The sequence below is a fragment of the Mycetomoellerius zeteki genome, unplaced genomic scaffold (genome assembly GCF_001594055.1).
Source record: "Mycetomoellerius zeteki isolate Tzet28-1 unplaced genomic scaffold, Tzet1.0 scaffold323, whole genome shotgun sequence".
Taxonomy (NCBI): domain Eukaryota; kingdom Metazoa; phylum Arthropoda; class Insecta; order Hymenoptera; family Formicidae; genus Mycetomoellerius; species Mycetomoellerius zeteki.
Genome location: NW_017257309.1, coordinates 381,593 through 389,030, shown reverse-complemented (window position 1 = coordinate 389,030; position 7,438 = coordinate 381,593).

Sequence of the window (7,438 nt, the reverse complement as noted above, 5' to 3'; positions counted from 1 at the left end):
TTTAATATATACATTGTAACATATATTATTATATTATATATTATATTATATATATTATTCTATATATATTATCATTTATTTTAAAAATAATGTATTTATATATTCTTTTTATTTAGATATAATCGCATGTATTACAGATTAGTGTTGCATGTATTACAACTCTCCTGCACATCATGATGCGAATACAACCTGAGAAACATTTTTAACTTATAAAGAAGAGTTGAATGAGAAGACAATTCGAGAGGAAGGGAGGCCTAGGAGAGGCATCAGGCGCCGATGGAGCAACCTTGCTGTAAGTATTATTGCTTATTTGCTTACAATTAGTTGTTTCTTCCCATTTATTTAAATTTCGATGATTTGGAAATTAGATATAATAATAAGAGAAAAATCAATCTATAATTTTATAAAATTAATCTCTGAATTTTATTTTTATGAAGGTTTCTCTTTTGAAAAATATATAATTATTAAAAAAAATATTTGGTTGAAATGCAATTAAAAAATTCTTTAAGTATAAAAATTATATTTTGAATTATTGATTATATAGAGTGCTCTTTTAACTTGATTTTTGTATGTTTGTGTATTATAGAATCATCATAGCTACCTGGATGATAACTCCACTATTGCGCATCGGTCGATGAGTGACAACTAATAAGAGCTTTATTATTGAGGTGATGGATCTGTGAAATATATATCAGATGTAACGACATCGACCGTGGATATATACTACCAATAATGAAAATCTATAGTATACGTAAAGCAAACTACAGATTTTCAATACTGGTAGGGTATATCCCAATATGGCTATTATAATGAAATGAATAAAAACTTCATGAATCTGTTACCTTAAAATGGACTTTAAAGGATAAAAATATTTAATCTTGGACACGTTCTTTGTTAGTTGTTAATTTCATATGTTATTGTGTTAGAGGTTACACTCTCACATGTATTTGAATGAAAGAGAGAATACGAAATAGAAAAATCAATGGCAATTTTGCTAGAAAAATATTACTTATAAAATTAAAATAAAAGTCAGAATTTTATTATCATTGTAGTAATCTTTGTCTAAAGTACATATTACAAATAACTGATTATATTACAAATTAAAATTTATTGCAAATAATTATGTTTAAAAAATTAAAATAAAATTTTTTTGTTACAAACAATAATAAGAAAAATATTTATATTTAAAGTTATAGTTCAATAAAAATAAATAGTTTCATATATGTATAATGCTAAAAGCATTATGGAAACAATTAAAGTTTTATTTTATTAAAGCTTTTGAAAACTAACTAACAATTAACTGAGAAGCAGCGTTTTCGTAACGATTGAATAAGGATTTTAATAACTCTGTTTCAATAAACAAATCTTTTCTTGTGTGTAATCATTATATTAATAATTATTGGTTTCCATGAAGAACAATACATGAGAAAAAGTAGAAATAAAACGATCTTTAAATGGTCGCGAAAGAATTTATACCTTTTTTATCGTTTGTTTCATAAAGAAGCCCACTTTTTGATGAATATTTGCGTTTCCGAGATACCTTAACCGTCCAATGTCTGCAATTATGATCAGACAATTATATATATGGTATTTAAATTTTTCCAGCCTACTAAAACATAACCGCCTGAAAGTATAGATAAGCAAATACACATCACAATCGATATAATACATATGAGGTGCGTTTAGAGAAACGCTACTATCGCTATTTGTGCCATTCTATTTTCATCGTTTATAAGACGTAAAACAAAGATAGAATGACACAAATAACGCTAATAGCGTCTTCCCGAACGTATCTATAATATAATAAAAACATATAATAAAATAATTGAATTAAATTTAAGAAATGCGCATTCATGATAACTCAAACAAACAAGACAAAAATGGACATGGGAGTCAAACGCGGAAATTGTTGCGCAGAAAATTATTATCTACAATTAAAAATTACTGAGATCCATTTATTAGTATAAATGGAAAGATTTTTATTACTAGTAAATGTATCTTATTAATTTAAAGCGTATGAGTACCAGACAATACAAAATCCAAAATCGAGGCATAAGACGTCAAAAAGATGTTCTTAAGATATCTTACGTCCCAACTTTAGTGTTGTCTGTGTTCTTATACTCTTTCCAGTTGCAGTCGGTAATTTATCTTCCATGGTAAAAAGCTGATTCAACTATTAATATTCATCCTGTATACACAATGTAAACTATGTAAACTATATTTTACGTGTTATCTATGTAAACAACCTATGAATCATCAAAGTCTACATGTTTTTTACTGTGTCATTGCATTAGACTGCAATACTTATATATATTTTTATCAGTATTATATAAAATTAGACATATTAATGATTATAAAACTTAATTACTTCTTTTTGTATAGTGTTATTTAATTGATAATAGTTTACACATTTTACATTGTATATTGTCTATGAAAATATTCGTGTAAATTAAACGTAAACAGTATATAAAAATTCTGCGTGAACATAATCTTGAAATATACGATATAATTTTATTTTTTATATCTGGAGACACGGTAGTGTCTCGGCGCTAAACCAAGCGCAGTGACACTGCCATTTTATTTATCTTCAGTGCGTAATACTATTTGCTGATAACCTGGTGATAAGAGAAATTTGTATAGCATACGACATTCCTTCGGCATATTGGATGTGGTCGATGCAAATCGATGCAAAATTGATAATATATAATAATATACAATGTATATAAACTATAACTGGCTATTTACTCAATTTTAATTAAAACTACTAGTGTAAATTAAATTCCATTCTATTTATAATTCATTATAACTAATTTAATATTATACCAATTATTATAATTTTGCCAATATAAATAATTAATTATGACCACAAATATAGTTCATTTTATATAATTGATAACTACAGTCGTAAACCGCGACATTAAAAAGATATATGATTATTAAAAATTTATTATCTAAATAATTACCCGTTAACAATAAATTAGCAATAAATTAACAATAAATGAGGAATATTTCTCGTTACATAGTAAGGGACAATGGTCTAAATCGGACCGTGTTCCAAATAGGACCTTTTTAATTTAAATGAATATGGTTAAGCAGATTTGCGTACTATTTATGATGTAAAGTAGAGACATAAGATACCGAATATGTGATAGCAGTTTGACAGTTCTCTGTCATAACATTCATAAAATAGAGGCAAATATATATTTTCAGCCATCGTGCGAAAATTTTTTTAAAAAAGAAAATCCTTGTAAATCATTATTTAAAAGGTTAAAAATTTGAAAAGTAATTGACTTAAGATAATTAAAGAGAGTGTAGAATTCAAAAATATCAAGCATTTCGTGACTTTTACGGTTTATTGTAAAATTTGTTCCAAAGTTCAAAAGGACCCGTGCCCAAACGGACAGTACAGTGAATAACTTATAGGCCTGGTTGTAATACTGGTAATCGGCCAGATCTGATCCAAGCAATTAAATCCAAGCAGTAAAATATCATGAGACTCAGATTAGTTGAGTTTTATTGATTTCAATTCTAATAATATAAACAGTCAGTAATTTCTTTTTCCGAAAAAATTTTTATCTTTGACTGTCAAATTGCGTGTTACTCGTTTTTACTCAATACTAAGAAAAATACATTAAAATATTTTAAAATTCTATCTAAAAATCCATAAAAATAGGAATTTTCGATTTGAACCAGGGGATGGTCCGATTTGGAACCATTGGTTCCAAATCGGACCGGAAAAAGCGTTTTTACATTTTCCATTATAGTTCAACACAGATGAGAGATACGTCAAAATGGTCTAAAGCAAAAAATGAAGGGAATTAAATGATCTTTCCAACGGCACCTTCGATTTTACAATCGGATTTTATCTACGCCTTATAGAGAGCAAAAACTGTAAATAGGTCTGATTTAGATCACTCTCCCATATATATATATGGAAATTCGGTAAATATTTAATTTTTCTTCCCTTTTTGAAATAAGATCTTTTTATCTCTTCGCGAATCAATTTTATATATATATATATACTGTGAACGTATTACGTTTGCAGTTACCGGCGGATTTTGCTGAGACAAACAGAGTTCGTGATAGTATCTGTCTGGGTTCTAAATACCGGAGATAATTATCTCAAACAATTATGCTGAGATGTTAATGCGTCGTAAGAGGGTTTCTCATTTCGTAGCTTCTTAAGCGACAAAGCGGCCTCCTTTGCGCGTTTAACAATCTTGTAGAGTTACGCCCAAGTTTAACCGCCTCTTCAACATTATAGGTTGTTTCTCGGTTAGAGAACTCGGGCAGATAGGAGAACTTTATTGATTGTGAATCGATACCTAAGTTTTCCCCGAACATGAACAAGATGACATCAAATTGCGTCGTTCGAGTGTTCGGTGTTCCGCTCCGGTCAAGACGCAATGACCTATTAAAAAAATTTTTTAATGAATTTCAAGTTCGAGTTATAATATTTCGGTTTTAGTTCGGTTTATAATATTTTTCGATGAATTTATAACTATGATGCATCGAAAGATGGGGATGCGTGAAGGAGAGATGGTATTAAAATAGAAAGAAACGAACATAGAATTGACGTATGGATTCATACGTGAAGGTTTATTTAGGACAGTAACGATGATTGCATTACATTCTCGTAACTTATGCGTGAGACGATCGGGCAAGAGCCTCAAAACAGAATAAGAAAATACATCCGCTGCTTTCAGCGGATACCGATGTCGGTGCTCCGATCAACGGTCGGGCCTTTGTTCCGAAGCACGACTGCGATGCTTTCGGATAGTTTTAACCGCAGGACAAAGTTTGGAGCGCCCCAGGCGCAACTCGGATAATTCGACTCGTAGGTCCCAGTAATAGGCGGTACGAAAGGATAAAAGTTACGTTTCTAGGACTCAGGAACGCGCGCCGCTAGGTTGCCCCTCAATTTCTTGCCTGATTACGGGGCTTTCCAAGCAGTACATCGTTATTGGATTTCTGACACAATTTGCTCATTAATTTCTCTTTAAGCATAAATACAAAAATTAGTGATGAAAGAGATACACGATACTGTCCATAGGTTCGTGTGTGAACGTATATGTATATAATATATATATATAACGATATAATATATATATAACGACACTTTAACAAAGAATTTTCAACTTTAAGTATTTTTCAGAAGGCTGCACTGCGTGTAAAGTTTCTCTCTTATCTTTGTGATACATTAACATTGAAATAACAACAGATATTTCTTTCGTTGATCATTTTCTCTATCATTTGAATTTACCACGTTTCCAAACTCATGGACAGTGGCATATCTTTACAAAAAAATTATCGTAAATTCGTCATTGAATTTATTATACATATGTATAATAAATTAACTCTCAATTAAACAATTGGTGGCACGCATCAGTTCATCAAATTAACGCTAATTTATATATATCATAAAATTAACCATGTAATTAATTTATACGTATATGCTACAATAAATTAATTTCTAATCGATCAGTTGATCGCATAAGTACCGATCATAAAACAAAGCCATTGTTTCGGCGCAACGGGATGGTAACAGAGAGGTTTATACTTTATACTTTCTCCGACTGTCAAAGCTGCGACCTACCGCTTCTTACATTGGCTCTCTCGATTCGTGAATCATTAGTATGGTTTGAGACAGTATGGTATGTATAGTGACAGTGGTTGACATGGGTCGAATGTAACAATATTTACATGGTGATAGTTACATGTAAGCATTTAATAGTGCCAATTAAATATTCAATTTGCTAATAGTGTTACTCTCCTCTTTTCTTTTTCCTTATTCTCTGTTAACGTGGGAGCAATAGAAAATGAAAATGATCCCCGGTCACACATCATGCACGCAGTTCCTCTTGTTTCTCACACACGAATACATACAAGTCATACTGTGAGCATATTTTTCTTGCAAAAATTAAACAAAAACTTTTAGGAAGAATTTTTACCAACATATATTATAAACCTATTTAAATTATAAAAAATATTATAAATCTATTTAAAAAGTACTCGACGTACGATAGTCTAACGTACACAATGACAGTATTACTACCTAGTTATGTATCTATAGATACACAATTTGATATCGAGTTCATAGAAATCCATTCTCATTCCTCACACTTGTATTATCTTCCATGCTGATTTTCTCCATATGTACGAGACATGCTTATTCGAGACACATCGAGTTCATGCTTTTCAACATGATTTTGTGTAAACACAGTCAAATATTCTGACCCATGCTCGACGTACGGAGAACTGTTAGAATACGACACTATCTGGTTGTCATAATCGCTGTAGTAAGCTCGAGGAAATACATAATTTATAGGCTTGGGCCTATAAATTTACTAACCTTCTTTCGAAATCATTTATTTGAGAAAGTGGAGGAACTTAATGCTATATTGACGCATTCAGCCGAATCTACAATGAGCCGAGTTTTCTTCTCCTATTCCGCAAGTTTTATATGTGTTGACCATCATATAAATAATTCTATAATAGACTGAGACTCTCTAAGTCTAAGTATTGTATTTAATTAATATATCTCTATAACGAAAAGCAGCATCAATATCAACAATCTTCAAAATGGATATTCGATGTACGCAAAAATGTACAAAACTAATTTTAAAACGAACTGATATCAGTTTCGTTAACTCTTTGACAATTTAGTGATAATAATATATACTATACTTATATACATTCCAGTGATATTCATATGACTTTGCATGAAAAGAACTGTATCAAGTTATAAGTATGAAAGTGAAATCTGTCTCTCTCCCTTTCTTTCGCTTTTACATAATAATAATTTCACAATGTATAGTACAAGAAACATTTTTAATTTTCAAAGATATAATTTTGTATGAAATAATCTAATAAGATTATTTTATTAAAAAAAGAATTCAATCTTCGCGAAGGATCAATATTGCATTTTTGATCTAAGCACTTAAAAAAATTTTTTACAATATATAAACAGAAACTCTACTGTTTACCATTATCTTTCTTATACTGACTGATAAATTATAAATTAATTTTTATTTTATAAAAAACTAATTCCATATATAACATCAAATATATACAGGATGTCTCATAACTACCGCATTTCTTCTTAAGAACGTATTCTTGAGGTAATTTTGAGACGAAAATTCTAATACAAAAATGTCGAAGCTACAATAGTTTTTGAATTATAATTGATTAAAGATAATTTGTAATTTAAAAACTATTATAGCCTCGATATTTTCGTATTAGGATTTCCGTCTGGAATGTTCAAAAGAATCTAGAAATAATAATAGAGGCTATAAAGGTAAAATGATTTTTTATTTATAAGCATTTAAAGTTATAGCTTATAATTAAAAAAATTATTGTAGTCTCGACATTTTCATATTAGGATTTTCGTCTCAAAAAATTACCTCAAGAATAGGTTCTTAAGAGGAAATGCGGTGAG